This window comes from Gossypium hirsutum, chromosome A12, assembly GCF_007990345.1.
Source record: "Gossypium hirsutum isolate 1008001.06 chromosome A12, Gossypium_hirsutum_v2.1, whole genome shotgun sequence".
In the NCBI taxonomy this organism is placed as follows: domain Eukaryota; kingdom Viridiplantae; phylum Streptophyta; class Magnoliopsida; order Malvales; family Malvaceae; genus Gossypium; species Gossypium hirsutum.
This window is the reverse complement of record NC_053435.1, coordinates 57254301-57265063: the sequence shown is the minus strand read 5'-3', so window position 1 is coordinate 57265063 and position 10763 is coordinate 57254301.

Here is a 10763-nt window from a genome sequence, read left to right as displayed (position 1 = left end):
GTTAATTTTATTTGACTTTGATTAGAATATGGTTTTATAAACCTATAAATAGACGTAGTCTATACTCCTCTTGTATCATTCAAATTCGACATAGTGAATTTTTCTCCTTTGCTTGTGATTTTTTTTTCTCGAAAGGGTTTTCACATAAAATTCTGCATGTTCTATTTTTCTCTCTTTCTTTACGATTCATTGTCATTATTGACGTTCAATTTTCACAAACAGTTTGTGATGCGAGTCTCAAGACCTAATTTTAGACCTATGGATGTGATGGGCGCACATTACCTCAAGGCCTAACAACAATGTCAAAGGCCAAGCAAATCAAACCAATATTCAATCAAATACAAGATTTGAGGATGAATATTTTCAAGGAAAGGAGGAATGATACATGAACGGATGGGTGAAATTTATTAAATTTCATTCACCGAAGTTGCCAATTTTCAAGTTTGAAAAATTAGTAGACTTGCGATGACTATTTGGATGGGATCCAGGCATTTCTGGCTTGAAATGTCCTCATGGTATTTGAAAATCAATTCTTAGCTTCGAAACGCACTTTGAATCATTCAATTTTGAGTTCAAGAGCTCAAGTTATGATCGTTTAGCTTCAAAATGCACTTTGAATTATTTGATTTTGAGTTCGAGAGCTCAAGTTATGATCGTTTTAATAAAGACTGTGCTAGTAGAATTTTTGGATGTGATTATGACGGGAATTACAAGTTTTGGGCTTTTAATTCGAGTTTAAATAATATTGGGTTCAGGTTTTGGGCTTAATTTTTATTATATATGAGCTCAATATTGTCTTTATCAGCTATTATTATTTTATTCTAAATTTTTTATAATTATTAAGTATTTTAAGTTATTTAGGAGTTTTATATTAACAAGAAAGTTTAGTTTAAAACTACTTATTGTTTAGATTAAATTAGAGTTCTAGTATACATAAGAGTTTTATTTAGATTTATTTAGCTAGTCTATATATAGGCCTTTGCATTGTACATAAATCAAACAATTTTTTATTTATTCAACTTCACTTTTGAGTTAATAAATTCTCTTTCAATTTTCTTTTTTAAGAATTTCTTTTGAGTTTTAACAATCTTTTCAGATTGTGGAGATCATCTTCAAACTTTTTCTTGCCAAGTTTTCTTTTTTGGAGGGGAAATTAGAGCCGTTTGAAGGGGTTGTGAATTCTTCGTGTTTCCAAGAGTTCTTAGGACTTCTACATACCACATTCTATCTTTCCATCTATCTTCTTTATTTTCTTTCTTATTATTCTAATCATAAATTTATTATTCTATTTTAATTACCTTAGTTATTTATTTAAATTGTTCTATCTCACTTGGATTTGATTGCGTTTCAAGTTGTGTCAAAATTCAAGTTTGTTTCCAAACACCAAGAGCCCTAATTCAAATTCACGACTTGAAAAAACTTTAAAATCTACTTCCGTATTCATCCGCCTCATTTCTTTATCAGTTTGTATAAGTCAATCAAATTCCAATGACTTGGAAATTCAAAACTGTCAATGATCATTTGCTAAGGGATTATTACTTTGAGGATCACACAAAAGAGCAGACTAAACCATAATTGAAACAAAACCAAAAGGTTGAGCCAAAACGACATGGAGCATAGCCGACAATAATTAAAAATAGGGGATGTATATATACATTGTAACACCCTTAACCCGTATCCGTCGCCAGATTAGGGTTAAAGGCATTATCAGACGAATCGAAATATTTTACGAACAATTCATATACATTATTCTCAAATCATAATCAAACATCAACAATAAGTCCCTTACTTAGGTTAACGAGACCTTAAACATACTTTAGAAAGGAGTCGGGACTAAATTGAGCGCATACAAAATTTTCCAAAACTTAAACATTTTTCTAAGTTATAAAGGTCACACGCCCGTGTGAACAGGCTGTGTGCCTCACACGGCATTAGACACGCATGTGTGTCAAGGCCATGGAAAAATAGGGCATACATACTGACTTCACCACACGGTCACAAGATATACCCGTGTACCTTGGCCATGGTCAAAATTGATTTGGGTCACAAGCTCGACCACACGCCCGTATGTCTAGCCCGTGTACCCTTCAAAATGGCCACACATGCCCATGTACCAAGGTTGTGTGCCTTACTTGGCCACCAGACACGCCCGTGTGTCTAGGCCGTGCTCGAGACTGACTTAAATGGCTAAGTTACAATAGACACATGGTTGAGACACACGCCCGTGTGCTCAACTGTGTGGGGTGAAATTAGGCTTGGTTTAAGCCACATTTCCCACCTAACTCAAGCATTCCAAAACTACATCATCTTAGCATTATTTGCATACATTCATAGGCAACCAAATCAACCAATTTATATATATTTCATGCCATTCAATTACCATCCAATTCACTACTCAATTTCACAACCAACATACCAAATCAATGTACCAAAATGATCACAACTTACATAAGTTCCAAATACATAAACTCATCATTTTATCACATACTTCATACCACAAAACTTACCAATTCAACATTCCATATTCAAACCATCACATAAACATTATATTTATCATATAACATAACTATCAAACACATCATTTAGGCCAACTTAAAAGGCCATACATACTAACATTTACAAGCCAAATCTCATGGGTAGATGCTCACATCACAAAACATACTAAATACTTCTAGCCTATACATTCCATATACCATATATACAACTCTCAAAATGGTACCAAAATAGATATCCGATAGTGTGAGTGAGTCATTGATGATCCCTGAATCTGAGCTAGCTCTATAGCACTAAAAAACAGAGAATATTTCACACAGTAAGCTTTAAAGCTTAGTAAGTTCATGATATAACACATTTAACTCATCAATTAAAATAAAATTCTATCAATTAGCTAACACTTAATGCAACTCATGTCATCATTCATTTACATAACCTTTCATCTACTTCATACACAATATCATCAACCACATAGGTTCCGTACATACCTATAACGTCACGTTCTTATCTATCACATTTATCACTTCGATGATCGATGCTCTACTTCATTTGATCATACTTGAACATTCGATGAACTTGCACACTTAGTGCCAATTAATTAGCCGAAGCTATAATAATATCGCATACTTAGTGCGATTTCATTAAACCGAACTTATATCAGTATCGCACGCATAGTGCCATTTATTCAGCCATTGTTGTTATATTCTCGCACACTCAGTACCATTTTTAATAGCTGTAGCTATTTCATTTCTCACACACTTAGCGCCTCAAATTCGATTCACATTTCACATACTCCAACTTCTCAATCTCATTTCTTTTATTTCATCACATACAAACATTATACAAACAATATGTATTATACACGAACTTACCTCGGATGTAAAAACAACGATATTAGTCGATCAATCGAGCACTTTATTTTTCCTCAATCTAGGTCTGAATTTCTCTTTTCTGGATCTATATGTATTCAAAATTAACTTATTTAATCACCAACACATTCAATTTAATACACAAACACATTTTGGGCATTTTTTCACTTTAGCCCCTAAAATTACACATTTTATCATTTTAGTCCTTTTTACACAAAACACCAAATATATAAAATTCATCAAAACCATGCCTTAGTTGAATTTTCCTATGGTCCCTATCAACCCATGTTTATCATTTATTTCACATTTTAGTCCCTTATTTTCTCATTTTCATAACTTAGTCTAAAATACTCAAATTCATCAAAAATCCCTATACAAACCATAGTAATCTAACACATATATTCCATTTACTATCATCAAACTTCATAAAACTCACATTATCAACAATGGCTCAACTCAAAATCATCAACAATTTCCAAAATTCATACATGGGCATGATAGTATATAGAGCAACGATCACAAAAACGTAGAAATTATCAAAAATCAAGTCAAAACCATACCTTAATTAAGCTTGGAAGTAGCCGAATATCAAAACACAAGAACCCTAGCCTTTCTTTCTTTAATTTTGGCAAAATGAGATGAAAATAATATGAACTGATGGCTTTTGTTTTATTAATATAACCTTATAATCAATTTCCAATTTTAACCATGCTAAACCATTTAAAAATCAACTTAATGGATGGTCATTAATGTCCATTAACCTTATCAATGGTCTAATAACATAATAAGGACCTCACATTATAAAAGCCATAGCAAATAAACACTTTAACATATAGAAGGCCACTTTTGCATTCTCTTTTATCAAATTAAGCATACAAACGGTTAAATTTTCATATGAAACTTTCACACATGTTTAACCACACACTATAAACATAGAAAATAATATTAAAATATTTTTTGGCTCGAATTTATGGTTTCGAAACCACTTTTTCAACTAGGGTCTAAACCAGGCTGTTACATACATATAGTCATCCGGCCCATAAAGGTTTTATAGCTCCTCACTACGATAAGATTCAACTCATACCATCGCGAAACTCCTTTCTTCTTGTAACTTAACTAGCCTTTCCTCCACAAATCTATTTGGTTCATTTATTCCCGTAGCTTAACCTAACTTTCCTCCGCAAAGCGATTTGATTCATTTCTATCCTATATAATCTATCGAATAGTTGGAGTTTTTCTGCCAATCAATATTTGCACTTACATGCGGTATCGGAGGCAAAAACTTAAAAGAAACGAACACATTTTTCCTCTGGTCCCTCCTACATTTGAATTATCACTATTCTAATCCCTCCAACCTCGACCATCATTAATGTGGGGTGTGCCTTGTATTTTTGGAGAAATAGACGGCGACGCCGTGACAAGAAGGATCATAGCGTCATGACGATATAACTTGGGACATTATGATAAGGCGAAGTTGATGTCACGACATTTTCTCCTATTTGGTAGTCGCGATTTAGACTTCAAGCAAGACTGCTTCTTCCAGTTTGACTTTATTTATTCCAGAGATATTTTAGTATGATTAGAACTTTAATCTAAGCCTATTTAAAAGGACCATTTCATCCCTATTTTGAAATGCCAATCAATGAAGGCTATTTTTTTGAGTGATAAATTGTAGTTGCAGATGAGCTTAGGTGAGAGTTTCGTGATAATTATAGGGAGTATTTTTATACCCATTTTATAAGTGCCTTATGAGATTTAGGGTTTTGTTTATTGATTTGCTCTTTGAAATTTTGAGCTTTGTATTCGGGTTTTTGTGTAATGTTTGTTTAGTACATTTTGGTTATTTTCTCCATATTGTACTCTCATTTGTTTACTCATTTAGTGAAAAGCTGAAGCTTCTTTTGCCTGTGATTTTTATTCTCTTCAGAGGAGTTTTCCATGTAAAATATTTGTATTTATTCGTCTTCACTTTTACTATCTCGTTATTTATATGGGTTGATCCCCAACAAACTAGTATCAGAGCTACGATTCAACTTTTATAGATTGACTCGTTTTGTGGGACAATGTCTTTTGATATCGAAAAGTTCGATAAACCACAAATTTTAATTTTTTAGTGTCAGATAATTATGAAGGTAGCTAATGTGGCTAAAGACAAGGATGGCGATTTGCTGTTATCCACGTATAATTAGGTTGAAGGTGGAGTCGTGTCAGATGTCAAGCATGTGCCTGATTTAGAGAAGAATCTCATTCCTTTTTGGTCTTTAGGACTCAAATAGTTCGTAGAGTGTTTGAGGCAAGGTTGGTCATAGAGGGTTATAGTCAAGGTGGAGAGAGTTAATATTTTCTCTCTATTCGTGTATTATTGTGTAACAGCCTGTTTTTAGTCAAATCGAAACAGTGGTTTCAGGACCACAAATTTGAAGTTAAAATAATTATTTTATTATTATTTTAATGTCTAAAACGTATAATATGTTTGTGTGAAATTTTTGTTAAGAAATTTTATCATTTAGATGGTTAATTTGATAAAAATAACTAAATCACGTAAAGTGTAAAAGTGGAGTTTCATTAGCTAAAGGTATCTAATAGCTATGGAAGATTAATTTAGAGGTCCTTACATTGTAATTTGACCATTTGAAACATGAGTGGACATATATGGACATATTATTAAGTGTTTTGATGAATTAATTAAAGGTTATAATAGTAAATAACTAAATAAAGAATAAGTAAAAAAAATAAAAATACATTACCATCTTTTAGTCATCGTATTCAACCAAAAACAATAAGGAAGGAAGCCATTTTTGTCCATTTTAGGGTTTGGCCATATACAAGCTTAATTGGAAGTCTATTTTTGTTCGGTTTTTAGTGGTTTCTATATTTTTAAGATTGTTGTAGCTAGGCCTAGCTAGCCGAGGGACTATTTTGCAAAAAAATTAAAGATTTTAGATGTTTCCATTGATGAATACATGAATATTTTGATGTTTAATTGTGACACCCCTAATTTGACCCTAGTCGGGAAGTGGTTTCGGGACCACAAAACCGAGTCATACTAATAATTAGCCATCATATTTGATGCTTATTATATGTATATATGCATGTGTGAAAACTTCATGTTTGAATTTTTTTAATTGTAAGTGAATTTTAATAGGACTTATGTGAGAAAATTTAGAAATGTGCTAGGCAAATGTGAAGTGGCCTATTAATGCATGTTATGAAAATGATGGGTTTGCATGTCAAATTACCCAAAATTTGAGCTAGTGGCCGGCCATGCTATGGGTGGAAACATGTTGGGAACATGTTGGCTTAGTGTGTTATGTTAGAAAGAATAAATAAAGGGTTAGTAATTAAGTAATGAAAAGGGAGGGGTGATGAAAACAAAGTTGTCTCATCCATCCCCCCCTCCATTTGCCGTAACTAGACAAAGAAAAGAAAAAAAAGAAAGAAAGGGTGTTCATCCTTTAACACCTTGGCTGAAAATTTGAAGGAGGAAGGAAGAAGAAAGGTTGAAGAGATTCGGCCATGCATGTAACTAGGCTAAGGTATGTTTGATGATGTTCCATGAGATGCATGCATGTTTTAGTTGTTAGTTTGAGTTCTACCTAGCCCATGGTCTAAATCTTGCTATGTGATGGAGATGATATTCGGCCATGGGTGTTGTCTTTCTTGGTTGGTGTTTTGATGTTGTGGTGATGAGGCATGAAGATGATTGAGCTTGAGTGTTTAATAAAAAGGTTTGGATGTGAGAGTGTGTGAGGAGTAGAAATGAGGGGTCTTAACAACTTCATGAAGGTTCGGCCATGGTGCTTCAATATTGCACTTGTGTTTAACCCTAGGATTAATTAGTTATATGGTTAGTATGGGTATGGGTGACCGAATATGAGAGCATGAATAGATGGAGAGTTTGGTGAATCGATATGTGGTAAATGTTAAGTGTTAAATGAAATGGAAATGATAGATTAATGTTGCACATTCGGCTATAGTTAGGCATGTTGATGATCTTATCTTGACTTAGATAATTAGGCATAAAAGGGTGGTAATGAGGTTGAGGTTGTTGAATGGTTAGTTGGGTAACAAATGAAGCATTCGACCATCACTTGGGAGCTTATGTGATGTTGAGTTTAAAATTAGCAAAGGTGATTACCGAATGTCCAAGTATGCATATGCATGTGTGATTAGATTATTGATAGTATGGTAATTGCATGAGGTTATTAGCCGAATAGCTAAGAACATAAAGTAGCAAGATGAAAATTTTACCATGTCGTTTCGTATGTCATAAAATCATTAAAATGTGGATACCAATATATGTAGCAAAGCGGTTAAATGAGTTAATTTATTTGTTTAAGCTCAAGACTCTAAAGGAGAGGCGTCCAACAAGGGAAAATCGAAGGTCATCGAATAGCCGCCGAAATTGTTCGACCACATCCGAGGTAAGTTTTAAGCGATTAAACGTTGAGTAAATTCAATTATAATAGGACATGATGAGTTGATTTAATAAGATATGATGTGGCCATGATATGTTCTAAGCTCAAATGGTAAGTTCTTAAGTGTTTGAGCTTGGGAATTCAAGGGTAATTTGAAATAGTCTGCTTAGGACAACAGCAGTAACGTGACTTTAGAAAATCACCATAAATTTATGGATTTGAATTAGAGGCTGAATGAGACATGAAATTAAAGCTTAATGAGTCTAGTTTCTTATAAAAGAAACCGTGTAAGCAAAGGAATTTCCAATAATGAGATATTTAAAGTTGTGTGAGACGGTGTCAGAATGACTCCGAAATCCCCTGTTCGGTTTTTAGAAAATCATTATAAATTGTACAAAAATGGTTATAAGATAAAATTTATATGCTTAGACTCCTTAATGAGTCTAGTTTCAAATGAAATCAAATAAAACACATTTTGAATTCTGTAAAATGAGAAATTTGATTCTTAGTGAAGAGTGGTCAGATTAGTCAAACAGTGAAACAGGGGAAACTTTAAGAAAAAAATCTGGTATTGATTGGCCAAACATAAAATTCTGGAAATTTTATGGATGGAAGATATACGAGTCTATATTCAGGAAAAATTAACGGAAAGTGATTTGGAGTTTTGTAGCTCCAGTTATAAATAATTTAGTGACTATTGCTCAGGAAAAACAGCTTGTGCTGAATTTGAGATTATGTTGTGAACCTTGATAAACTTGTTTTAGTTGCTCATAAGCTATCGATTAAACCCATACTTGAATTCTAAATCGTTATATTGTAAGTTATGAGTATTCGAATATGAAATGATAGTAAGACCTAATGGCCGATGTGATGAATGTGAAAGTGTATATATGTGATAAGGCCTAATGGCCGATGTGATGAATGTGAAAGTGTATATATGTGATAAGGCCTAATGGCCGATGTGTGAATGTGAAAGTGTATATATGTGACAGGGCCGAGTGGCCAACGTGATGGATGTGAAAGTGCATAAATGTGATAAGTCCCGAAGGGCATTTGTGTCAGTACTATATCCGGGTTAAAACCCCGCAGGCTTTATGCGAGAATATTATCACTGATTAATGTCCTTAAGCTTCGTGCTTGTACTATATCCGAGCTCTAAAGACCCGATGACTACGTGTGGGGATTTTGTCCGGGTAAGACCCGATAACTTCGTGTGGAGATTATGTCCGGGTAAGACTTCATAATAAGAATTGCTTATAAATATATTCAATGCGAAAGGTTAAACAGGTATGTACTCCAAGTTTATTTGTGAGCTTGATTTGCACTAAATCATAAGGTAGTTATGTGATGCATACGAGAGCAATCTATGAGACTATTCCTATGATTATGTGACATCGGATCAGTGTGAGAGGTGATGTGAAATCATACGATATATCTATGTCACATGAGCTCACTTTTATGTGAAAGTTTATCTGCTTATTGTATATGATGAGATGTGCATATTCGGTAAAGGGATGGTATGCCCGAAGGAAGAGTGAAATAAAAATACGAACAACTATGTTATAATTTGATTGTTATCTGTTGACACTGCTTAAAACTTACTAAGCATTGTAATGCTTACTCCGTTTACTCTGTTTCCTCTGTTTTATAGATCTCATTGCGAAGCTACAGGCTCGGGGATCGTCAGCAACTAGTCACACTATCACTATCCACTGTTTGGTACTGCTATGTTTCGGATTGTCTTATGGCATGTATAAAATAGACTAGTGGCGGAAGAATATTTTGGTTAATGTATATAGCCATGCGAAAATGGCTTATATATGTTTGAGCATAATGTTATAATCATTTGGTATGGAATGGTTAATCACTATCATAATTTGTGCTATTTATGCTAAAAGGGCTAGTTGAATCATGGAAACTATGAAATAGGTGAAGTCTACCTTAAAGGCAGATGCTGGCAGCAGCAGTGATGTAGATTTGAGAAAATCACTAAAAATAGTAGGATTGGAATTAAATAACGAATAAATTATGTAAACGAACCTTGATGAATCTATTTTCATAGGAAAGTAACGAAACGATCATATGGACAGTATGTTAAGAGAATTCAGGTTCTCGTGAGACAGGGCCAGAACGGTTTCTGGATTCCCTGTACCGACTTTGGAAATTCATTATAAATTAACCAGAGATAATTAGGAGTCATGCCATATATTTATAGATTCCTCTCTGAGTCTATTTTCTATAGAAACAAACGGCATCAGTATTGAAGCTCTGTGCAGGGAGATATCCAAGTCGTAATGCGCAAAGGTCAGTGTAGTCGATCCCTGTAACATGGGAGACTTTGACTAATAAACTGTACTAATTGGCCAGACCAAAAATTCTAGAAAAAAATATGTATGTGGGAATATGAGTCTAGTTTCAGGGAAAATTTACGGAACTGGATTTCGAGTTTCAGAACTCAAGATATGATTTTTAAAGCGACTAGTACGCAGACTGGAAGCTTGTCTGGGAAATTTTTTTTAGTGGTTTGAAGTCTGTTAACACCTCGTGTTCGACTCCGGCGACGGCCTCGGGTTCGGGGTGTTACATTAATGATAGATTATGAATATTTGATGGTAGTTATGCAAGTTTTGTTAAGTGATTTTTAGTGAAAAATGCAAAATAGGGATTAAATTGTGAAATGTGAAAACTTTATAGTTAAAATGTGAAATAAATGGAAAATATGGGTTGCTAGGGACCTAATTATAATTCGGATAGCATGGGTTGTGGTTAAATTGCTTGAATTAGTGTTTTTATGAAATAAGGATTAAATTGTAAAAGTTGTGAAACATTTAGGGAAAAAGTGTAAATATGCTTTAATAAGTGTTTTGGATTAAATTGAATAATGAGGTTATTAAATAAGCTAAATTTGATTACATATAGATTAAGAAAAGTGAAACTTGGATCTTGATCGGGGGAAAAATAAAGTATCGAATTAGTCGGTTCA